The 26,808-nt window shown below is 38.6% G+C and overlaps 1 protein-coding gene across 1 annotated transcript in view; it reads left to right on the plus strand.

Moving 5' to 3' along the window:
* The window catches only part of LOC129100678 (leucine-rich repeat transmembrane neuronal protein 4), a 38,321-nt gene extending 26,131 nt beyond the window's left edge, over positions 1 to 12,190 (plus strand). Inside the window, exon 3 of the mRNA XM_054610117.1 lies at positions 12,047 to 12,190. The gene's annotated coding sequence lies outside the window, so the exon portion shown is untranslated. The remainder of the gene's footprint in view (positions 1 to 12,046) is intronic.
* The last annotated feature ends 14,618 nt before the right edge of the window (positions 12,191 to 26,808 follow it).

Here is a 26,808-nt window from a genome sequence, read left to right on the forward strand (position 1 = left end):
AGCCCACTGCTCCTCCGGGATGGGTTAAATGCAGAGAAATAATTTCCCCATTGTGGGACTAATAAAGGCTTAATTATTATTAAACTGTCATGTACACTAGGCCTGTGGGGGAAGTGGCATGAGCACCACCAGTGACACCAAATTACAATAAAGGCATAAAATATTTGAGATAAATGTTTGTGATGACTTAAAGTGGGGAAACACAGTTGCATTAATATTAGCCCCTTTGTTTGACAGGAGGAACAATGACAAGATAATGTATGGTTCAAAGAAGAAGCTTTTGTATCACAGCACTGGCCTCACGTCATTTCACTCGTATATTATCCTTCTGCAATATTCACATCTCATCACTGCAGATAAAACTTTGCTGGGCCTTGGCTCCTTAATAACAACCTGATCCTCTCAGTGCTGATCGTTCCTCTGTGGAATATCAAGGGAGGCCAACAGCTGGCTGCAGTTCATCTCTTGTCGCCTCACATTTTCAGCCACATCAATATTGGATAAGTCTGTTTAAGTTCAGAGGCTGTTGGAGACTGTAGCACTTAAACAGATGGCCCTCCCCGAGGCCTCTTTAAAAGGAAGCAGACAAACACAACAGGGATGACCAAATCTGCATTTCATTGTCTTGAATATTGAATATTTACAGGTATGTTGGTTCTTTGACCAATCATGAGGAGAGAGACAAAATCAAGAGCAGGACAATTATGTGTGTGTGTGTGTGTGTGTGTGTGTGTGTGTGTGTGTGTGTGTGTGTGTGTGTGTGTGTGTGTGTGTGTGTGTGTGTGTGTGTGTGTGTTTGTGTGTGTGTGTGTGTGTGTGTGTGTGTGTTTGTGCCGGTTTCTATGAGTTTTGTGGGCAGTATCTTTAAAAATGTAATATCAGAGCAGAAACTAAAGTGGATATTCACAAAATGAATGAGCACATCAAATATCGTGTGGCATACACGAATACACACACACCCAATCTTCCACAGCATTAACAGTTAGACATACAGCCCATTCTTTAGAGTTATCACCATGGAAACTGGACAGGAGTGAAAATCCTGTACTATGGTAGATGATGGAGCAGTGGCACAACAGCATCTTGGGTTCTCCACTGACATTTATTTGAAATGGTTTAGCACCATGTACAAACTCAATCTGCCAACTCCTCTGAAATGCTGAAATGTAGCCTATAGATTCTTTTTCCTGCGTTTGCATCTTTTGCTGTGCTTCTGAGTTGTTAGAAGCATCCAGTATGAATGAAGACAAGTGCAGTGATAACAGTAATGAAAATTGCTCAGCAACACTATTCAGCTATACAAGAGTAGCCAAACAGGTTATAAGGCTGCATGGCTGGATCAATCAGCCTACTATCTAAATAGTATCTAGATTAAGAAAGCCAGCTTCAACTCTGCGTTTAATGACATATAAAGAAATCTCTTAATTGTGTGTGATATGTTCCCTTTATGTTTATTGCGCTGACTCAAGTTAATATCACAGACATAAAGAAGTTGTCTAATGGCGTCACTTTGCGGAAGCCATAAGAGAGCTACTGCATGACTAACTTTCTCTCTGCACTAGTTTGGCACTCTGCATATTAAGATGATCTTGCAGATGTAGTTTGTAGTGATGAACCCACAGAGAATTCTCACCGACTCTGCCGGTCTATGCAGGTTTGTGATGTCTTTCAGATCATTGTTGTGGTTTTCTGCCCACAACTTTACTGTGTCTGTTCACTGTTACTGCACTCATTGATGTTTCTAGGCGCAGCAGGCAGAAAAAAGCTCTGATAATCCCACAGTTTGCTACCCGCCCAGCACCAAACAGCAGACAGACAAAGTTAGAAAATTGAAGATAATGGAGCATTTAGCTGCTAAGAAGGCAGTTATTTCCCTCAGGAGCTGGTGAAAAATAGCATGTCAATTAGTGTTTACAGCTTGTTTGCTGTGCCCCCCAAGTGGCTAAAAAATCTGTTATTTATCCTCTAATGTGTACACTGGCTGAAGGTTATAAATGTTTGGGACGGTGTTTGTTGATTGACAGGAATCTAAGCCTATCTCATTGCTGTTTTGTCATTTCCCTCCTCAACCCTATCCTTATTTTCCCAAATTTGGATTTTCTGGCTCCCATAACTGACAAAGTTGGCCAGGCGAGAAAATGATTCCTCAATCACAATATGTCTTCTGGGATATGTAAAAAAATATCATGAGTAATTTGACTTTCTGAATCTTCAAATGCAGAACTTTTTGCGCGGACTCATTCTCTAAATATAGCACTGGAGGGGGAGATGTAACCGAGGAACAGCTTTCTCGTGACTAATTACCTGCCTTGTGCACAATTCAGGCATTTGTCAGGGTTTTCCTTAATTAGCAGATCGCTTGTTAGCTTAACTATTCATGTTGTTGTGTCTCACTGACAACTGCAACAGAGACGGGAAAGAAGAGTGGAAGGAAACAGAATGCAACTGTGAAAAAGCCAACGGGAGGATTATAGCAGGAGCCTCTTTGGAGTCAGACTGATGTGTTTCCCCCAAAGCTGAGTTTAAGTTTATCCCGACCCCATTTTGCTAAACCCCAAACCCTATCCTCTTTAAATTTAACCATTATCCCCAAATTAATTACTACTCCAAACTTTCCCTTAACGCTTTCACATAACATGTAGGTATGCTAAACTCTGCAGACTTGTTAACTGTCAAATACAATAACTAACTCTCTCTGAATAAACTGTGGGCGGATTACCATTTCTCTGATGTCCTAGAGAACCTTTATAAATCCACAAAGATTTAAGAAGTTTTAAAATAAGAGACTCTAACTACACATCCGTTACATCTTCCCATCAAACTAAACATTGCCCAACTATTCTCATCTGCACAATCAATGAGCATTCAATTTGAACCAAGGTGATGGTACTATTTCCATATCCATTAAACACCAGTCTGTCAGTCTAGCCTTTTGTTTCCTTTTGGAACTTACAGTACTAAAATATCAGTGGTTTGCAACATTAGCTCGGTATCTCATCTGGGCAAAGCGAGGCTGATAAACTCTAGAGATCCATTAGAGAATGAAATAGCTTGCCCTTGGTGAACTGAATTTCTTTCAGTCTTTCTTTTAGTGTTTGTCTCTCTTGACTAACCTCTCCTCTTTTGGTGAGGAAAATAATAATAATTCCTAAATAGTTTTTGAGTAACTTTGATGTATTTCTGTTATATGGGACTGATCGCTTGTTCCCGCTTTCCTCCCAGTGCATGCTGGACCATCTATCTGTGATCCTGAAAATCAATAAGGGGGTTAAGACAATAACTGAAGGACTATTTATAAACCTATAATAACTGACATTATTATATTTTTAGTTGATATGATTAAAGATTATTATGCATCAAGCTGATATGGATCAAATTCATCATTCATTTGGAGTCCTGTTTCTGGCCATGAATGTAAGTCCAATATAGATATTGTCCAAAAAGATACACTTCTTGTTTGCAATAAAAAAGCCAAAACAATTTGACCTCATACAAGTAGTCATGTGATCCTTTGTAAATATACAAATGTTGATTATAGCAGCCTTATGAATACGTTATATGTTTACATTGTAGGAGTAAACTGCTCAGAGGCATTTCTTGGAAAATCCCAGGCCACAAAGACAAATTATTTTATTTTTTCCAAGTAAAGCAGAGTTGGTCTACCCATGTAACCAGAGACCAAATTAAATAATACCACATGTAGCATTATAAAGAAAATCCCTTGCTGTTTCATGTTGTACACTGTGGGCATGTCAGTAGAGCATCTGGCATACATGATATTGGATTACTTAAGGTCTCTGGCTGAATGAAAAGCCTATGTTGTAGGTTTATTTTTCTTGTCATGAATATTATTGGAATTGCATCAAGGACAGCAATATTTAGTCTTCAGTACAATGCATAAAACATAATGAAAGCAGCTCTAAGCTCCAACTAAGGCAAGTAATGTGTGTTCCATGAATTAACTTTGAAGCTTGACATGAAAGAACTACACCATGATACCATCACAGCTCCAAGTAAACATCTATGACATTAGATGCAACAATTTTTATTTTTTCAGGGTTGAGGCAACTAATGGCTGTTTTGACGAGCAGCATCAGGGCATACTGTATGCTTGTGTGTGTGCGTGTGTGCGTGTGTGCACTCAGAAATGTGTGTGGGAGTGTAAAGAGAGAGAGAAACAGTGAGGGATTTTGAAGCAAACACCGCAGCACACATCGCCTCTTACTGTAGGGATTCATCTATGCATCTACATTTATTGGTTTCCATATTCAGGTTGCTTATACCTACTGACATCAGGAAAAAATTCAGTAGTGACTCATAAATGTCCATCCAGTAAATAACAGTAAATCTCAGCGTGTGTTGCCAACATTGATGAGCAGAAAATGGAATGAGCAGCATTAGGAGAAGATAAATCCCCACATCTGAAGGATTATGGTTATTTTGACAAATGCTAAGCGCTTTTCAAATAGAAATGTAATTACATGGTGAATATTAAAGTCAGCATAAGATGATCTTTCTGGAATTCTAACACAAGCAGTATTACAATGTACAACTTTTAGTTTCTGTCAGATGGGTGTCAGTTATTTCTCTCCTGGTTGCTGAAAAATTACAGAGAGGATGCTAATGGTCTGCTCTTTCTGTAATATCTGTTTCAAGATATTTTAAATACTGTTTTATTTTGCAAGTATAAATTCATCCTGGCTTTTTTATGCATATGTGTAATATTCATAATAATGGACACATACAATAACATCAATGGTATAATATAGATAAGTACATTTTAACAGTACATTACTTAATTATTTCCATTTCCCTATTTTATACTTCCTACATTTCCTACATTTATTTGACAGTTTTAGTTACTAGTTACCTTGCAGATTAATATTGATTATACAAAAAAATCTTACATTTATAAATTATTATGGATTTTCACAGGTTAAGCTACCCAGCAATACATAAATATATAAATTAATTTGTCGTTTTAATCCAGTAATGGTAAATATATGATTATGAAATGGGCCATTCTGCAAAATTAGTACTTTCATTTTTTGTGCTGTAAATAGATCTTGATACTTTAATACTTTTACTTGCGTAATATTTTGAATGCAGGACTTTGACTTGTATTTTTACACTGCAATATTGCTACTTTTATCTAAGTAAAAGATGCGAGTACACAATATCCTATTTTATATTTCCCTACAGTACACTATGCCCCACTTAAATTAGTTTATTTGTAATCAGCTCAAGGTCTGTGTTGCTCACCCTGAAATCATTTTTTATTCATCCATGCTAAGCAACAATCAGTGAAGAAGGCCTTGTGGCCATTAGCATGCCATTCAGCATCCATGTGTGTTTAGCCTAATAGACAGCGATGATAATAGAGGCTTGTCTGTGCTCTCTCGCCTCAGTGTTGACCACTGAGTGAATTATGCAGCTGACAGAGAGCAGCAGCACGGCTCTGGCAGAGGATGTTGTTAATATGCCAATGAGAGCTCATGCCTCCCATGCCAGTCCGAGCCATGCTGGCATGGTGCAGCTGCCTATCACCTAATTGGGAATCATTTAGCTGCAGCTTGACCTACATTCAGAGCAGTGCAAAGGGGGACCACCTATGTGAATGTTTTCATTAGCAATCCAAAGCTAATAGCTCTGGAATTTGAATTAATTGTTGTGTGATGTGTCTCCAGAGTAAACATGTGCAGTAAAGTGCTTTAGAGTGTGCCAGCTGAGGGCTTTATTTAGGAATTGTACCTCTTGTTATAAAACACTGAATTTGTCAGAGACAAATTGCAGAGAGTTTCTGACATAAGGGCAGATCTCTATTTTTATTTTAAAGGAGCCGTTTGACCCCTGGCAGCGAGCAGCCAGCTAGCTTAGCTTAGCATTAAGACTGGAAACTGGTTTAAACAGCTAGCCTGACTTTATCCAAAGGTAACAAAATCCACCTACAACAGCTCACCAATTAACAATTTATATCTTGTTTGTATATCTATACAAAACCCAAAGTGTTTACATTTCTGTGCTAAGCTAAATATGAAACTAAATATGAAGCTAGCTAGCCGGCAGCAGCTGGACAGCATAGCTTTGTAATAAGCTTAATAGTTACTGCACAGTCAAGAGGTATCTTCTCATCTTGCTCTCTGCAAAAAAAAGCAAATAAGCATATTTTTCAAAATGTCAACCATTCCTTTAAACATTTTTCTCATTGTGCGCAATATGCTTTTTTATTAACAGCCTACATAAGGATGTCATCATTACTAAATGACTTGGTGTGTGCTACACAGAAAGGTTTGAACCACACACTGCAGTGTTGGGCAGAAATGGCCACTAGAACAATCATTTGTTATATTGCCTGGGGTGAGGATTTCAGTGGTCATGTTTTGCTGAGGCTAAAATGGTATGAAAACCACACTATAACGTCCCCTGTGATTTTTGTCTCTGCAACGAGACTACTGGAATTTATTTTTCCATTCTTCCCAAATCCCCCCGATGTTTTATGTTATTCTCATTTATATTTTATCATTTATATTTTGTCTGACAATCACATTCTTTCTCATTTATTTATAATTTTGTGTTATCAACAGCCAAATAACTAAACTAAATAAATTAAGAAATAAGAAAAATAAGAAAAAGGGAAAAGAGCACTATTGTTTATACTAATAGGTGTTACCACTTGAAGCCTAAACCAATTCCCAGACCAATTGAGAAGATAATTTCTCAACACTGCAAACTCTAGAGGCTTCCAGTGATAAACAATGAGTCATTCTAGTTGAGAGGAAGATGCAAAAAAAGAATTGTATCATGAAAATGAAATGGGATGTATAAACCTCAGATAAAAAAGTATTTCACATTATAAAGTTACAATACAGCACCTGAAATAGAGGTGTAGTTGCTACAGGTAGCAGCCATTGAACAGGACTCTCATTCTATTATTTTCTCTTTAAATTCATTTCAGGGTAAACCGATTGAGCTATAGTTTAAACAGTTAACATAAAGTGAGGACAAGATCGGGCTGTTACCAGATGCCCACTTTATTACCTTGGCCAGTAGCCAGTGACTCACTGAATAAGGACTCACACTTGTCAAGAGGAAACAAGGCTATTCTTGGATAGCTATTGTAATCAAGAGATTTTGAATTCATTTTATATTTATCCGCTTGTGTGTCACACAACTGGATTGGGAAGGACTTCCTGAGCCATTATAGTCGAGGAGAGATGGTGATCATGCCTCGGGCAAAATACAACTGTTTGCAGCGTTCAGCCCTAAGCAGCTCTTTTGGCTGAGGTCCAAGCTATGCTAGCCAATGAGTCACCTCTCTAAGAGCTCCAACCATAACAGCCAACGTTTCCTCAATATCCCTGATTAAACCTGAATGCTCGCTCAGCTCAGTTAGCCAAAAAGGCTTTTATTCTTTCTTCTGTGCTAAGACATGAAACTGAGCCTGTTTTTACTGCCTCAGAAATGCATATATTTAAACGTTATCTCACTGATGGAGAGATGGCAAAAGGCTTCATCTGCCCAGTGGGAATTGTACAATGTATAAAATGCGATGTTTTGTTCAACCGTGAGCCAACATTTTAAACAACATTAATTCCAATTTAATGACTCTCAACTGCATCGAGACTTGATCATACTAATGAAGAGAGCTGGCATTAAGTTAATTGACTTTGTTTTGACATTTTATATTTTGTATTTGAGTAACTGGTGGATGCTCTTATCCAGAGAGAATGACACTGAGATAGATAAGCTGCTTGTGGTGAGGTCCTAATAATTGGTTGGCTAATTGAAAGACAACAATGATGTTGTTGAAATCTAATATATGACCTTTTGGTTACCAGACTATTTGTTGTAATAAGTAGATCAAATTGATGTACCCCAAATATACAAACAGGGACATTAGTCAGCCGTATCTGTGCTGCTTCAGCACTCATAATTTTAGATACTTTTTTCGGTGTTGTAGCCACGTAGCCTGGCTCTGTTGGTGGCAATGTTTGTTGGTCAATCTATGGATTGCAAGGAAATTAGGTACAGACATTCATGGGTGAAGTCTACTTACTTTGGTGATCCCCTGACTTTTTCTCAAGCTCCACATGAGGTTCGAATTTGTGATTTTGAATGAAATCTCTTTACTAACACTGCCATGAGATTTGGACCACATATTCAGCGTTCCCCTCCAGATGAATTATTATCACTTTAGTGATCCTGTCATTTGAACGACTCCTACTGTAAGTGTGAAATCCCAGTTTCCACTTCTTGCTATTTCACATCCCACTGCTTCAGTCACTTTTCTATTGAAACCCATTTGCAATGACAAGCGTTGAAGAGTTACAAATTCAGTGATGTTTCTGTCTCTCTTTAGTGTCAGGAGCACAGCCAGTGTAATGAATTCATACAATGAATTGTAACGTTTTTGTGAAGTTTGGCTTTAGAGGGCTGATCTGGAGCAAGTCATATGGGCTCAAATGTTTCTGTCACAGTTCTACTACAACATTTAAGAGAGAAAAGTTGCAGATATACCACCCTCGGCTATCAATGCAAAAATACTGAAGTTGGCCTTATTGAAACTTAAAGACCCCATGAAATAACATTTTATTTTTATTTTATGTTAGGAGTCTCCATGTTAATAAAAAACCTGACTGCAACTTAGTGAACTTCAGAATAAGAGTGCACTTTATGTAAGCTACAGTAGGTGACAGTTCAAGCAAAGTGCTGGAAAAAGGCAGCAACTGACTAAAGCGTTTGAGGAGGAGGAAAAAAAAAACAGAACAGGGTCAGGAAACAGTGTGGTATTTTAACAAACTTGCCGGGGGGATAGTATGGTTTATTTTTGTGTATGTGTGTATCTCTGAATGTGAAGTTTTGATTGGTTCGACAAACCAAAAAATTTGCATGCATGTTATTTTGGAAATGGCTTTTCACTGACTCCACTTCTTCCTAAGAGATGTCACAACTTTGACAGCAGAAAGTCCAGGCCGAGATATTACCACACGTGCTGCATCACACTATACCTCCTGGGCGAAAGGAGAAATTAGTTTGAAATTTTGAACCGTCTGCCTTGTCATTTGTCAATGTTATGGTAGATTGTAAAGTATTTTTCACTTGTTTGACTTTTAAAAGGTCCAATTCTAAACGGCGAATTGCATACAGAGACAAAGACACTGACATTGATGCATCTGCCGTGGACTGAAGGTAATGTTTTTAAAAAATAAGGAGCTACTTGTGCCAGCTTCTGTGAGAAGGTTTAAATCAATCTGCACAGTGATGCTAAGTAGGATATATGTTTGAGCAGCAGAAATAACCTGACACAACAAAGGCAGTCACACTTAAACCTTTGCATTGCAGTTTTTAGCTGTTCTCATTTGACTATTATGAACAACACAAAACCTTCAAAAACCCCAGTATTCTATTTTGGTCAAAAAAAAAAAGGCTATGTGATTTTTTGAAACTGTTTAAGAGGTCGTAAGCTTTCTATTTTGGCCAGTCCGTACCGTTTATAGTGAGAAGACCTATATAATAATAGCACCTATTTTAAAATATGTATTTATTTATGTATTGAAGTTATGTATTGAGATCTGTGGATGGAAGCCAATAAAGTATTTCACTGTCTCAGTAACTGCAGCTCAGTTTATTTTATGGCACCGTTTGTTTTCAGCCGAGATAAACTGACTTATAATGTAAAAGTTAAACGGAGGAGGCAAGAGATGTTGAAGAGACAAAGGTTGTAAGTGCTCTGCCAACTCCTGCTGTACACACAGAGAGAGGGCTATTGGTTCAACCTGCCAACCGACCAAATTTATATTGTCGGCACTAACATGTTTGACTCTATTTCAATAATTGGAGAAAACAATTATTTCCCCTTGACAATTTGTACGGAGAACTCACAGATTCAGACCATACCTACTTAGCTCATTTTGTATTCCGAGTATTGTTGTTCATGCATTTTTTATTAAGGCCTCTGAAGTAGTGTGCAAAGTTCCGCTGTTGAATTAGACAAAATGGTGTTTTCAGTTAATCTTCTTATTAAAGCAGAGAGCAAACAGAGCCAGATTATTTCAGGAAAGGAAAACATAACCTTTGGAAAGCTATGATCTTAAATTCAAGCGTCTGAATCGTCACAGCGCTGTGAAACTTGACCTAACCAGATACAGAGTAAACTTAAATCTAAAAACCATTTCTGCATCAAATCAGCTTCATGATTCAATAAAATAATTCAATCCAACATATTTTACAATAGGTTTTTCAGGCAGGCACTTTGGCTAATACAACTTGTTGGTTTCATAGTAGAACTTGGAACAAAAGGTTTAACAAACAATAATTAACATTAGTTGTAACAGTATGTTTGATTATTAAGCTGCACATAGTGAAGTTGAATATGCAGTGTTTGAAAATGGGAATACTTTGCTGCTTAGACTAAGACTGTTAAAGATCATTTCAAATTCAAAACATTAATATATCAGCAAACAGCTACTTGCGATGATATATTTGAGTAATGTCTACCTGAGCAGAGAATGAAGTCTCTCTCTAGCTCTCTGTGTGTGTGGAAGTCTGAGTGCGTCTGTGCTTTGTTTACATGGACTGGCCGGTCAGGCGTGCATGAGTCTCCGTGAGCATGCCCCACTGGCCAACTCATGGACGCCATTCTGCACAGCACGCATTTTCTGTTTACTGCTGATAACACCATGGCGCCCTACGGCATTGTCGCGACAATTCCCCACAGGTTAACACTGTTATCTCTGTCAGCAATGGTGCTGTTGTTTGCATTGTTTGTTCTGTTTGCACTGTTAGCTGCAAGCACCATTTGCTACTAGCCACCGGCTCAGCCATCTCCATATTGAGAGCCTTGTGGCGGCAATCCTTCAATCATTGATATGCTCTGAATTTGGAATTTAGCACCTTTTAAGAAAATGCAGAGTTTACTGCTGCAAGCAAAAGCTTGATTGGGTCAGATGGCTGAGGAGACTACTCTATATTTTTATAAATGTCTTTCATGCTTTTAGAATGTAGAAAGTCCTCTTTGCAAATGGATGGTTATTTTTTATATTTTGTAAATGGACAACAACGCTGTACATGGTTCGATCAGACTGAAAGGGCAGAAAGAGACAAAGATACCTCTGAGCAACGGCTGAATAAGAATAGAAGAAATCACCAGTCATTGGTAAAAGAAAATGGAAGTTTACCATCAAGGCTGAAAGCTGGAATGAACAGGTGTGTTGCTCAGTAAAGCTATGCTTAAAACGTCACAATGAAAATAGAAGGTTAGTCTAGGGTTAGCATTATTGGACTTGGATCAGCTAATATCGACTAAACATAGAAATGACAGAGCACAATTGCGAGCACTGTTATGATTCAATAATAATCTACAGTAAATTCAAAATCAAAGGGTACTTGGGAGCAACAATATTAAGAATATAACAGGTGATTCCAAACTGTATGTCCCCATAGTGCAATCAAGTGCTGCATTTGTTCTGCATGACCTGACATAATTCTATACACTGTATTGTGTTGCTTTGTGCATTTTAAAAATGAACGAGTGCATTCATATTTTGTGTGAAAGTATTAATAGACATTAGGGTTTTAATATCAATATTGCATAGGCTGTGATGCAGCTTTATTCCATTTAATTGACATAATTCAGACCACAGTAACACATAAAACTAAGAGGGGTATTTGAATCAGCAAAGTGCTTGTAATGTAATAAGCACTCTCTTCAAAATGGAGCCTTGACTCCATTTAAAAGAGGGCAAAAAATATGTGTGCACTCTTGCTTAAGGCTTTCATCTTGCATATAAATCACTCTAGCTGAAACTGGGTGTTTGAGCACCACAGATTTTCAGGTCTTGGGGCACGCACACTGTATCAGCTGCCAAGGCTGCATTAATGACGATGCTGTGCCACAACCGCATGAAGTAAATTAAGCCAATTCCAAATATTCTGAGAGCAGAACAAAATGTTGAAACGAAGGCTCTTTTTGTGGCTGATTTAGAAAGCGTGCGCATCACTCTCTTTTTCTCTCCTTTCCCTTTTTCTGCTTTCTGTTTCCGTCTAGATACCGAGGCAGCTGAGTGCTCTGACATTGTACAGGTATGAGCAGTCGGTTCTGGATTACTGCCATGCCCACCTGTCGCTGCACCTCAACGTGGGCATGGAGCCCCCAACTCAGGCGCTGGGAGGTCCGCGGCCAGCCAAGAACCGCCCGGGCATAATGGCTCACCTCCCCTCCGAGCCTGTGCTGCCTTGCTCCTAGACCCACTCCCAACACCACTGAGCTGTGCACACTGTGAGGCTCCGTGTCCAAACTACTGTATGTCTGCTGCACAGATTTAGTGGACCACTCAGATGAAACATTAAGCTGTGTGGGAAGGAACTGGGACCGGTAAAGAAGCATAGGAGACAATTAATCTATTGCTGAGCATCCTAGACCCAGAGTAATGAAAATGGAAATATTTCTCTGGAAATAGAGGGGTGCAGCAGTATTGATTAGTGAGCTTCTGACCTACCTGACCCTCAATTAGCAAAGGAGGCTGAGCAGCAGCATGACTTTCCACGTTCTGCTCTGCCTCTTGAGGAGTATTAAGGCTAATAATTAAATGATTTGTTAATCTTATTAAACATATTTCCTCCACTGCTCCTCATCTGGGCACCTCTCTGCTGCGTCAGGTAAAGTAATCAAATGCAAAGTGCTACTAACAGAGCAGGGAAACAGCATGACAAGCAATTGAGTAGCAGAACAAATGAAAGATCAGCCAAGCTTACAGGTTTTCTGCAGTTTCTTCTGATCACACTGTCAATCAGAGGTCTCTCCCCCACTCACGTCCCTGTGGCGTTTTTCATCTCAAGAAATGAGCTCCCCAAATCAAATTACCCAGAAACAAGTCAGAAAATAACGGACAGTAATTGTCATATAAAATGTACAGCCTACACATCTTGCCGGCAGTGAGCATAATTTACATGGTGACTTTTGATTTCCGTAATGATTTGGGATGTTGATCACGTTTTAATTAATTTAATCGAGCTGAGAAATAAACAGATGAAAAATAAACACCAGATCTCGGCACACTGGGATGTTCGGATATTTACTTTTCAACACCCATTTTCTCTCTTGTAGTTATTTTTTTTATAATTCTTTTTTTTAAATGTGTCCCTCAACCAATTATCTGATTGTGCACTCATATATCTACATCCGTGTGCTTTTTACAAGATGTTACATTATAATATATGGTAAATAAACTGTGGTAAATGACCAGTAACAGTGTCATTCATCAAGATCAGAGGTATTAACCTGACCAACTGTCTGCTGTATTTAAACAGCTGCGTAGGTGGTTAAGACTGAAGAGCACATGCAGCGCTTAAGGCAAGACTTATTAATAAACATGTGTGTCTGGTTTATGCCTTAGTGATTAAGACCCTGATGGTGACTTTCACATGCTTTTCTCTCCTCCTGTGACTGTGTGTGACCGTTATCTGAAGTATATACTCCATTCTCTATCTCTCTCTCAGTCCCTCATGGACTTTCTTTGTTGCTTCCAGGAAAGGAAAACTTGTGTACAAAACAATACCCAATTAAGGTCCTGGGTATTAAAAGACAGCAGCTTTGTGTTCTTCACACATAAGTAGTGTGCCATGAAACTGGGGAAAGCTAAATGTAATATAATTGGAATGTGTGTCATCTGGGAATTGACCGTTAGTTAAACAAGGTCCCTGAACAGCAATTGTCCAGTCATAGTTAAGCAACCATGAAAAGCTGCAGCAGGCCTGTCAAGCTTCGGATATCTCCACATGTTGAAATGTTGTACATGGAGTGATTTTTTTTTTTTTTTTTTTTTTATTTTATCTAGCCTATCCAAAACCATAAACACAAGAGCAACAGTTAGCAATTCATTAGTTTGACTATATTTTGTTGTGTTACAGGTTACATTAAACAAAAGCCCCTTTCACATGTCCCCATATCCTGGCTAATATATCAGAGTATGGGGCAATGTCAGCAGTTCTGGTCCTGCTCTTGTTCTGCTTTTGGATTTTGGGACGTTGACAATCCAGCAAAACCCAGAGATATCATTATTTTCAGCAAACACACCTGTCTGTGCTTTTAAAAAACCCTTTCTCTTGTATAATGTTCAAACATACAAACAATAAAGCATAAATAGAAGTTTGTCCATGTGTGAGCTTAGCAGAAAGTAATCAAACTGCCATCATACTTAATAGCTACCTATACCAGTATACCGAAGACGATACTAACTTGCTCCACACTGCAATACAAGAACAATACTGTTATTTACATGTTCTCTTATCAGCTATAGTGAGAATGATGATTTTTTTTTTGCCTTTTTTAGCATGTAGTTATCAAATTTATATTTAAGTTATTTCTCGTTAAGAAAAGAAAAACATTTTTTATTTGCAGCATAATTAGTTAGCTAGCTACAGGTGATACAATCTGCCAGCAACAGTTGTCAGTTCAGCCGTGAAAATCACAGTAATGAGAAGATTTATTTTTTTTAACCTGCCACTGTCTGAAATCTAGGACCCATTGATTAAAAAATGACTATTCATTTTGAGTGGTAAATCAACCTTGGTTTCATAACGCTGTGCGAGAAGGGAGAGAGCTTGACAGGCATAGCAACAGTAACTAGGGGCTTAGCAAGCGGTCAATTCTATTTTGCTGAGTGGCTTTTTACAATATTGATCAAACTAAATGCTTTTGAACATGACATAAATGAAATTGTCCTCAGAAAATTCTATATTTATTACATATTTGATTTATTCTATTTCTTTTGTCCAGAGATGTACAATATTCTGTCATATTTCAAGATCATTATCCAATCTCTGTCAATCTCCAGTCATGCATAAGCTGTATTCGGAATACTTCAATGCTGAGTGTATAAAATCCTTCACAAGTCATCCAACATCATTATCACAAATGAATGACGCATTGATTGTGTAAAACTGCACACTTGTATGTCAGATTGTCAATGATTCCTCAATAACAGACATTTTGTAAATGCTCCGCCTGGTGGTCCTCTGTAAAAGGAAAAAAAAAATCGTCAGTTCAGAAGATATATCTACTTATGACAACACGTTCTGACACATGACAGATTCACGCTGCTGGAGGATTTACTGCTCTGTAGCCGCACACGCGGAACAGTTTAACGACGCTGATAGACCGTATACACTGCACTCACTTCAAGTGTTCAGAGGAGCATTGGCAGAGAGAATCGGGACATGGAGGAGGGACAGATGCAACAGAATAGTGCTCAGACATGTGTTCACATGCATTTACAGGCTGATGGCTCATGATCACCCACATCACGTATTAAATCAGCTGTGTGACTCATAGAAACACAATAGAAGTACAAGATACTTTTGTCCTGGAGTTTTCCTAAACCTGGAGGGTTACTCGATGATTTTGCAGGTCGCAACATGGCTTTGGTATGTGGAAAGAAAACGTTCTAGTAGAGAGATAAATGCTGTCATCTGAAGGCTTGAAACGATTCAACCTGCAATCAAAAATAGACTGAAATAGCCTAGAAAAAAATACATAACAGTTCACAGGTTTGTTCATGAATACTCAAGTCAGAGGGTCACTGAAATATTTTTTTAAAGACCATGTCCAAGCCTGTACAGTGAAGGAACAACAAGCTCAGTGCACCTCATGGTGGCTGACTGACTGTTATTCATATCCGATTCTATCACAGGCTTAATTTACGGAAATGAAAAGTGTCAAGGTAATGCCAAGAGATGTTTTATGGTTTTGATTGTTATTTACTTGACATTTTATCTATTTGGACAACATATTGGTCTTCCTGACAATCTGTTGGCACTTTTCTGGAAAGCAGACACAAGCTCTTCTCTCCCTCTTCGAGGCTGTCAAAGTAAGCCAGACAATGTAACACTTTATATTATGTGGGCTTAAAATCCTCTCATCCCTCATTCTGTTTCATTGATTTCCTCCAGTGATCTTATTTCTGTGGGATTCAGGACGTCATCAAGAGAGCCCTCTACATTTACACTCGTAAAAAAAAAAAAAAGCACAATAAACTAAAGGGTAGAAGAAGTTTAAAAAGTCAGGATAGCTCCTTCATTTTATGTACTTTCTCTTCTCTCCAAACAACTGTGTGAATCATATACAGTAACTCTGAACTGTTTACTTAAATGATGATAAAATCCAATAAAACCGCACCAGATGTTTTTGCTCTTGGCACAGTCTAACCTATATTCCTCTCATGACTGCAAAGCAGTTGGCATAACACAAAACAAGTTGCAATGTTTACTTAATAAAACTCCTAACAGATGTACGGTTCACATCAAACTTGTAGGGTGAAAGTTATAGACGCTTTCATGTTCGGCTGCACTTCAGGCAGCAGTGTATTTATCTGGAAAAATGCGGCTTTGTCTCCCCCACCAGTTTATGGTGTATTTGAAGTATTTCGATTTTAAGGTCAAGCTTAAGTTTCTGTCTGTCTTCGTCCGTGTCATTTCAGAGTTGTGTTGCAACTGCTGGCGGGCAGGGCAGCTGCGAAAGCACTTGATTTCCCCAGAGAGTTATGCTGCTGCTATGCCCACACTTTGAGATTACCTTTACCATCTCACAAGCTCACCGTGACACTGGTGCTGCTAGTTTTATTTTTAAAACTGTCTCTTGAATCACAAGGCAATCGACTAACAGAGTCAAAGGTGTGGCCGCTTCTTAACACTTCCGGTGACTCATAACTCTCTTTGTGTCGTTTTAAATCAGGAAATTGAAAAGTTCTCCCACATTCATATTCATTTATAGAATCTTTTAGTTAATATATTAAAACTATCTTTGAGTATAGGCCATCATTCTGCAATGGGATGGGAAAAGATGCCTTTTTCTGTTTAACCAGTAATCTACTCAGCAATGTCATTAAAGGGACAAACATGATTGAGGTGGGGAGGTGGGCTGAATCTTAGTTTCTCTTTGTAAATAACAATGTAGACATTAATAAGACCTTCATACAGAGACAGAATTGCCGTCCTTTGTGGTAAACACGTGAAAGCTGTCTTTTTGATTGAATAATTGATGTAACTATTAGAGGAAGGTTGAAATAAAGTATGACTTTTGGATGAATAGAATTTTAGATTCCCCCTGCTCTCCCAACTGCCCTACCTCCAAGTAAAATAAAAATTAGACCACCCTCCCCCCTTTCTAACCTCCTCTGCCTGTGTTGTTCAGTCCCTCACCCATTGTCGTCCGGATATGCAAAAAAAAAATCCTAATAAAAAATACATCTTCATCACTTGAAATAATAATAATAATAATAAGCAGTTCACATGAGGATGTCAGCATTATTGGATGAAGGTTTAATATCTAAATCCAATAAGCAACAGAGGCTTTTCCTTGATTCCACTGATTTCCTGTACACAATGGAGCTTCAACAAAACACAATTGGGAAAAGACATGTTGACGTACTAAAAACAGGGTTAATGCAGGATGATGCTTGAGTGAAAGCACATCTGGTACTAGCTGTGGTGCACAGTCTCCAAAAATGTAGGGAAGCTGTTTCAGCCACTCTGCTCTCGTAGCTGGGACCTGAAAGCCAGGATAATTTATAGTCAATTGCTGCTATTTGAATAGTTTCAGAATCCATCTCCCTCAATGCCACAGTCAGTGTTGAAAATACAAATCAATTATGATAAATAGAGCTGTAGTTAAGCTGGTATTGTGTTGCGCGGTTTCTATTAAAAGCTGAACGCCACTCACTTTACCAGACACATGCTCACTTCAGGATTATTTTTATATTTATATTTGCAGTGTTTGCTGTATAATGTGACAATTCTTCATCAAGCCCCATCCCATGTATTTAATGAAGATGCACATTCAGCTGCATTTTAGATGACAATTGGGTCGGCTTGCTTCAAGGATTTCTCCTAAATATATTCTTTACCAGGGGCCTTAACGCTGACTCATAGACACTACATTTCAGTTGTGACAGATTGTGTTCCCACATCATTTTTATATTCCTAAACAGCTACAAGAAGAAGGAGGACACCTGTAGCATGCTGCCTACTCACTGCTTCAGTGAAAGGAATAACCGGAAGTCGCTCGGATAATTCATGCAGAGTGTAAAGAACCTAGGCATGACGTACTCAGACATTCATGGAATGATTCATATAACAACCATTTGTCTTTCTATCAAACGTTAAATCAGTGTGACATATGTCTTTAGGGATATCTATAACTGCATTTTTTCTAAAGGTGTTCAGTCTCTGGTCAGTCCTCCATTGCATGATAATTATATTGGTCACCACAAGCTGCGTAATGCACAGGTTGGTATTTGTTCTGAGGAAAAAAGGTTGCTAGGCAATCCATTGAGATCTAAGAAAAGGTCTGTATGAGATGTGGCGAAGACAGAGAGCTTGCAGTTGCTGGGTAAATTGCAAGTAGACAATCAAAGTCATATCCCACTGAGCTGGGGAACAGAATGAGAGGAGCAAGCTGCTGAAGGAAGCTGTGTGCCTCCTGTCCTGATCCGCGGCTGCAAGTGGTTGACATCAACAGGCGCCATGAACTATTAGGTGCAATCCGTAGATTAGTCGGTGATTGATTATTTTATTTTGAAGAAAGAAAAAAAGAGAAAAGCTTAACATTCATCACGGCCTATTCAGGGTATTACATGCTTATATCAGTGACAGACATAGTTAGAAAAGCTTGGGATTGGGCTTTTGAGCAAACTGCTTTGATTTCAAGTGGGACAAGTGAAGGAGGTGGCATAATTGGGTTCACACTTGCTCTGTGAAGACGAAGTGCACCCCCCCCCCCCCCCCCCCTTCCTCTCCTGAAGCATCCGGAAAAAAAGCCACCCATAATAAATAATAGGCTGTTGATGAAACAGCACAAATGTCTTACACCCGACCAAGTTTGCCCACTGACATGGCACGACGGGGCAGATTGAATTTAGCTATCTTTCAACTTAATACACAGGTGTGGCTGTGTGCCCTGCGGAGTGTGGGGGGATTTATGGTTGGGAAGACTGTAGCTGTCATGTCCCTGCAGCGGCAGCAGCACCACCACTGCTCAGCATCTCTGCCAAGGCGCAGTTTACTCTGCCAGCACTGCCCTTGCATCCCAATGAGCTGCATGCAGGAAACGGCTAATGTTACAGCCTCTCATCGTGCATCCTGGGATATGAGCTCAATTAACTCAACACAAGCACTGTCAATGGGGATCAAAACAGATACAGGCCCTGTATTCAGCTGTGTCCATAATTACAGTGTAAGTAACAAACTAAGAGCCACAAAAAGCAGGATCGGACCGATGTGATTGATAGCTTTGATGTTGAGTTCCTTTGTTTCACACCTCCTATTTTTGCCTGTAATCCATCTTTTAGCGTCTGTAAGCACCGACGGGGGCATTGGGGGTGATCTCAGAGGCCAGGAATAAAACCAGAGGACGCTCCATCAATTTTAGCTTGCTACACTGATTTACATCTCCCTGGCAGAAGGCAACTCATGACTTGCGGAAATCCAGCATTTTTCCCCTATTTTTCCACATGACTGGGAATCTATCATGGCAAAATCTAATCAAGAGCTTCAAGAAAGGGCTACTGGAAGGAACGCCTCGGATCATGTTTAATCAGAGTGCTTGGATATTTAATCAGAAATGAATTAGAATTCTGAACCTGGTTAAGTAACAGGAGGATCAGTGGCTAGTAGAGCTCGTGTTGAACAGTGACATGAGGAGAGCTCTTTGCAATTAGCAGGGTTTCATTCGTGAGTATTTTTTTCAGGTTAAACACAAAAACACCTGGCAGGAGGGAAATCCATTAGAGAGATCTGAGCTGGGTGCACACCGCTCCTGTCACTGTAATCAGTATCAATTTAAGCTGGTCTGTCATGCTCTTGTCCCTTTGATACCAGATCCATTTTTAAGTTCTTTGTGTTTTCATAACAGCTCGATGACACATTTCATAACTCACTCAGAGATTCATGCTAGGGTCAGGTGTTACTATTATCTAGCTGGCTGCATAACAGAGTTCAGAATAAAAGCTTTTGGAAATAAAGCAATTAGAAATGTATTCAGCAACCAAAATGTATTGCATATTACATCACTACTCGTACAAACAAATGTTACACACAACTATTGTTCTTTTATAAATGTGTCATCAGCCTACAATGCATATGTTAAACACTGTATATGTATGTGTAGCCAGTATCCAACAAATGTATTTTTCAAATGAGCATATGAGGCTGCCATTGTCATGTTTTTAGTTAATTTACTTACTAAACTAAGCTTATCTCCTGTTTCTCTATTAAGTTGAAGAGAGTCGCACTATTCATTAAGATTCATATGAATATAAAAAAGGATAGTAAACCAGCAATTGCAGCTGGCAATTATTTTTTAATTGCTGTTAAGTCCAGCAATTACAGCTATTGGCTCATATTTCTTCGGCACCATCACAAGAATTCAAATGTTGTGATGCCGGTTAGGTTAGAAATTAGACTTCCTTACAGACTGTTTAATAGTTGTTTTTTTCATCGGTCTTTTGAAGTTTTCAGACGCTGCAGCATGTTGTTTGTGTGTAAAGCCGAGGGGCAACTTACTGCAATGATCTGATTTATTAAATTGTTTGCCTCACAGAAACCACAAATATCCTTCATATTACAGGGGAACTGAAGACTGTTGACTGGTGTATCGGTGCAGCGAAATGATAAATTACATCAAAGGCAGCCAAGTAAGATCCCTCGCACATACACCCCGTCTGATACAGGAACAGGGGCACTTAAATTCTTGCACACACCTGTACGTATAGGACTTTAAGAGTTTCTACCATAATATAGTGAACACAAAGGAAAAACTTTTAAGTTAATGGGTACTTTTACTTCTTAGGCATATCTTTGCAGTGGCCCTGAGAGCTCAACACACCACAATTTAATACGACACAAGCAAAGAGTCTTAACACAAGAAAAAGGAGAAACATCTTCACAGACTTGACAACATGCACGTTGCAAGAAGCTGAGAATTGCATATTACATCACCTAACATATTACAGTATGCAAACACTGCACACAACGCTGGCATACATCTCCCACAATGCAACGCGGTGGTGAAAACATTCATATCAGACGATGGCGGACAGCTTTGTAACAGCAATTACACTTTAATATTAGTATCAGACCCATCTTTGCCAAGCATAATGTATTCTTTAAATTAGTTCCAAAAGACTTTGATTCTTATTAATCACTGTTCGATCAAATGAGGATGGCACTGGATACCATGGTTACGAGTTTATTCACACATCAACAAATATTGAGTATGTAATGCATAGTATGCCATTTCAGACGCAGCACCAGCTTGTCCAAGCTATGTGTGTGTGTAATCTTACTGCAGTGTTTTTTTTAAATTCTGTGCGTGTTGTGAAATTTATGTTCTTTGTGCATCGTCAAGTTGGTGGTGATGTTTCTTAATTTGCTTGTGTTGTGTCTATTTGCATGTGTTTTATGAATTTGTAGTGTTTTGAGCTCTTAAGGCCACCATACATTTTGTTAATAATAATTACGCACTTTTACTTATAAATTACATTTTCTCAATGCAGGGTTTTTACTTGTAATGGAGTATTTTATAAAACTTGCGACTGTGATCTAAATAAAGGGTGCGGATACTTCCTCCAGCACTGAATAACAGATAGAATGGCAAAACATGAGTTTTTCCATATGGCTTTTTAATTGTTGGATATTGATTTAATTAACACAAGGCAAATTAATTGATATTTAACTAAGCCATGTCTCTGACTGATCTTTTAAAAATAATGAAAAACAAGCAGTGATTTCCGAAAAGGGCATAATATAAATGTGGGCGGAAAAGAATGTGTTTGAGCCATATGTTGGTCTTGTTCCATAGTGAAACAGAAAGGCACAAAGCTGCTGTTTGTGAAATGCAGAAATAGGGACACTGTCAATGTGTCACGAATTCATACTCAGTAATAATTGTATTCACTACATGATAATTGTCTTAGAATGTTGTGTTTGCCATACAAAATATACAAATATGTCAACATATTGTTACCAACAGGAAATTATACAATATGTGTGCAAATTTGTCATCAACCCACAACTTCAAAAAGCCACAACAAATCAAACAGTTTCTTTATTTTTTCCAAGGACTTATTATTTGTTTTGGGATTTATGGGTTGTCCATTAGGCTGTTTTGCCATCATCCACAATATCTTTTTTAATTTTGCCCAGTTTACGAGAAGCTCCTCCATTGTCTTTTTGCATTGCATTTTGGGAGAATAGTCTCCATCAACAGCACCTTTAGTATGCAGCCTGACCGGTTTGAGTAAACTTCATTTTGTCACTTTTTCAGTGAGAATACACCACATGAGAGCCTGTATGTGTTGTGGATTTGGGACACAGCTTGTGACTGGGTTTTTGGTTTTTGGCATCATCACACCTGGGACCAACAAGTACTAACGAGGGATTAAGTGAGATGAAGCATTCATCTGTAAACTGTGATCTGGCCATGCACTTGTTTTCTCCCGCTATTGAAAGATTAAAATGTAATCAGTGACAATTTTGGGTATGCTTAACTGCACATGTAGTTAATAATTAATTGATAAAGGCTTAATGTAACAAATAATAATTTATTATGCGTATGTTATTAGTAAAACATTTTGGCGAGTGAATTTGAGTGCCCCCTTCGGTAGTTAGCATGAGCAGCAGCAGTCGCCTCGGCTGAACAGACGAATTAAAAGGCACCATCTACAGAAAACCAAACTTGAGAGATCTGTGGATGTGCACTGCATAAACACCACAGGAATCAACATCAAAGATGTTGCTAAATCTTAAGGATTACCACTGTGTGTCCATACCCAATAACTTTGAAATGCTTTGATGTTTGCTCAGGTGGCTGTTAAAACAATGTGCCGCCCTCATACTGGTTGGTTTTCTCTGCCAGTCTGTAGTGAACTTTTGCACTAAACTAAATACAAAAAAAAGTTATAAAATGTTTCATTTTAAAGTCCAAGGTGTAGGATTCAGGGGGATTTATTGGCCGAAATTGAATATAATATATCTATTATTATAAAATAATAATATCTTCAATAATTGTATTAATTGTATTATCATCTGAAACTAAGAATCATTGTGTTTTTGTTGGCTTCCTCTTCCTGGAGCCCTGAATCCCAGAAAAATGCTTGGTATTGTACAGTTCTGCATTAAATACTATACTTACACTAATACTATACTTTTCATTCTGTCAGAGAAAGTTACATAGTATACAAAACCACCATTATCAACAATTAAGTGGCATAACTAGTATAATAACAGAGAAAGTCCACAAGGGCAGCCTGAAGGGTTGGTGGTAAAAACAAACTTTGGGTCAAACAAACTTTCACCCAGGCCAATTGTTGTCTATTTACGTTTTTTATGTGATGTTGGTACGCTATCATTTTAAAACCTAACACCTAAATGGCCAAACGTTTTTGAATTATTTTAACAACGTTGACCACGTGGCAATGTGTGCAGCCTGATACGAGGCTGGTATGAAACTAGTTTATGAAACCGTGCAATGAAAGACAAGACAACATTTCTCAGCTGTGCATTCCCACATTGGTAAGAGGCATGAGTGAGGAAAAATGCATTCTTCTCTGTCAGAGGAGGAAAATCTAAACTGTCAGTCCTCTTTGAGTGCTGGCACATTACATTATCTATTAAAAAATGTTCCTACACAAGATCCACAGAACCTCTCACACCTGTCAGCTCCAGAGATCACCCACACAATCGCTGCGTTTGTCTGTCTCCCCTTAGCAGCTCATCAGCTACCAGGCTCAGTGGACATCCACTACACCTCACACATAGACACACACACACGCACACACGCACACACACACACACACACACACACACACACACACACACACACAGATTCACCGCCTCAACTGCCACCAAGACCTATGCAGATCCATCATAATTATGCACAGCAGGAATTCAAATAGCTCTTCGTACTTCAGAGCAGAGCAACATTGCACCTATTTCCCACCACATTATACGGCACAAACAAAACAAGGAAACCTAAAAATCTATTTGGGTTATTTTTGTTTACTGACTATGACGTTGGAGATGCTTCAGTTAATTCGGCAGAGATCTGAATGAAAATCTATTCGTGCTTCCTGTGGTTGATTTATTCGCCTTAAAAGCATCACATAAAAAAAATTGCAGCTCAGAAAATTTGGAATACCCCGAGGCTATATTGAGTTACTATGCAAAAGCCATCTCCACCGTCATAACCTGTGTGGGATATGTCACCTTTTCTGTGACATTTTCCACTCATCGAAAGAACGACGTCAAGCTGTGCTTCCCTGCCAGCAGCCTATCCACTTTCTCAATTGCATCTGAGACTGAGTTGACCTATGGGCAGTATATATAAATCTCCACCGGTGCGATGCATGCTTGTGCAGCCTCTCACAAGGTGGATGTTATAGGCGTAAATATAGGAGTAAATACAAAAGGAGAGACAGAAAAAGGAAAAGAGATGGAGACTAGAGGAAGAAAAGGTGAATCAACATTGCTGGGCAAAAAAACTGTTGTTTTTGTTGAACATTTTCATTTCTTTTAGAGGCCATTTACTTAATTATACTCTCTTGAAGTAATATCATTTGGAATGAAAATTAACAAATGATTTGATTTACAAGCTTCACAGACCACCATCTTCAGTTGTTTAAGGACTCCTCTGGGTTGTGGGGGTTGTGGGGGTTGTGCTCGTGCCCCCTTTTTATTTTATGTGTGTTGTACATGGCCTTGAATACACGGCAGTGTTTAGCACAGGGGATAACGGGATTAGCGTAGTGTAGACTAAATGCAGCTCCGTAAAATTAAATCAGCTGTTTATGTGCAGAATTTGGCTGCTGGCTCTGTGTTCCAGTCTCACTGTGACATACTTGGTCATGGGGTATCACACACAACATCCAGAGATGAAAAAAAGACTGGATTATTTTTCTTGAAAATGGGATTATTCTCAAACTAATTTACAGCTAATCCATTTTGATACTTCTTTCAGCCATACCCAAAGTGTTGCATGAGATGCAAGATTCAATAATCAAGAATGTGATGGGTCCATGTAAGCCATTTACTTCTGCAGTATGTTGCAATAAATCTATATATAGCAAAGGAAAATGCATACTTTATGTCACTTTAGGGACAGGGATGGAAAGATGAGAATCGTAAACGAGCATCACAAATCACAAAGTTTTAACTCCTTGAAAGCGGAAGGTTGGACGAACCTCGTGGGAGATTAAGTGAGATTAAAAATGCTTAATACCTGGCAGCTCATCATTGGGCAGCTTTCCATGAAGCGGTGACACGAAAGGTGACTTTGACACAAAGAGTAGAGCGGTGGATGACACTCTGTCATGTGGGAGCAGGGTTTTTTTCCCCATTTCAGTGCAACAACGTCTAATAAACTGCAAGAGAGGTTGGTTATTGGGCTGTTTTTGGACAGAAATATCTATGTTGATATAGTATTTGGTTTATGAAAACTGCTGTGTCCACAACCTGTGATGTCATCTTCCTGATTATAACGGAATCTGTATCACTAGTACATCATATTGTACATATTTTAGCCTCCTATTATCAACATCAGTGGAGTTTTCCCACTTTAAATCATATTTATGAAAAAACAATCTTTCCAAGTAGTCCTTTATTTTGGGTTCTTTTATAAAAAATCATTGAAAGCTATAATACCAGCCATGCATTTAAAGTGTCACTGATCCCGATGGGCTGCACAGTACCTCCGCACACTGTAAATGTTGGCTCTATATCTAAAAGTTTCATTCAAGTCGGCGCAGCCAGTCCATGTTCAATTTCCCCCCACAGTAATGTTCCCCTGAATTAAATGGGTTTGCGAAATTGAGAATATAGGAAACCATTTTGGAGAGATAAAATTAGTTTTGGTACAGTGAGAGCAAAGCGTATATCCTCTTCTAAGTGATTTCAGGGCTACGAAAATCAATAGCTCTCTAGTTGCATTTCTGCCAAGCTGATGGAGGTGGTTGAGAACAGGTGCAAAGATAGATCACGTTGGAAATCAATCAACTCTGAAACATTTCATTTGAAAGGCGAGAAATGTAGGGCGCTGAACTGAGCAGGAGTCAATTTTGGAACTCTAAAGGTTCATTCATGTTGGAAAAGCATACAGCACCTTGTCTAAGGTGATGGAGAGGTTCGTTTTACATGTCACTGTCATTTTTACATGAAAAATATAATGTTTCCCAAAACTCAACATGTGTTTTACTTATCATTGGATTACTCTCCTGTAGAAAGTATAAAATAAAAGCATTTTCTAAACAATATTACATTATTCTTCCCTACTTAACTGGTCGGCTAGGTATTACAGTGCTTGAGTATTTAATTTAAAATCACCAGCATTAAAACTGTCTTAAGTAGAAATGGGAGATTTTCTATTTCCAGCCTCAAGTGCAAGACAACATCCTTCTCTCTCCAGTATTTGTACCCTTTGTTTTGATGTATTTGAGCCAATAATAATGCCTTACACTGTGTTGATATTTTTATCATTGGACGTGACCTTTTGGTGGGTTGGGAAAAAGACCAACACTTACCTGTGAAATGTCACCATACTATTCTGGATGTCATTGTAATTGTATTTTTTGGGGGGAAAACCAAAAAAAAAAGAATAGTGGCGAGCAGAAAGGTGGCAACTTGCTGGGGATCGACTCGTGTGTTCTTGTGTAAACATTGACTCAACACTTTCTGTGAAAACATAGTTGTTTTGATAAATAGCAATAAAATTACATTCAAATTTGATCAATTTATATTATGTTGACACAGATTCAGTGGAAA

This window comes from Anoplopoma fimbria, chromosome 13 (assembly GCF_027596085.1).
Source record: "Anoplopoma fimbria isolate UVic2021 breed Golden Eagle Sablefish chromosome 13, Afim_UVic_2022, whole genome shotgun sequence".
Lineage (NCBI taxonomy): Eukaryota > Metazoa > Chordata > Actinopteri > Perciformes > Anoplopomatidae > Anoplopoma > Anoplopoma fimbria.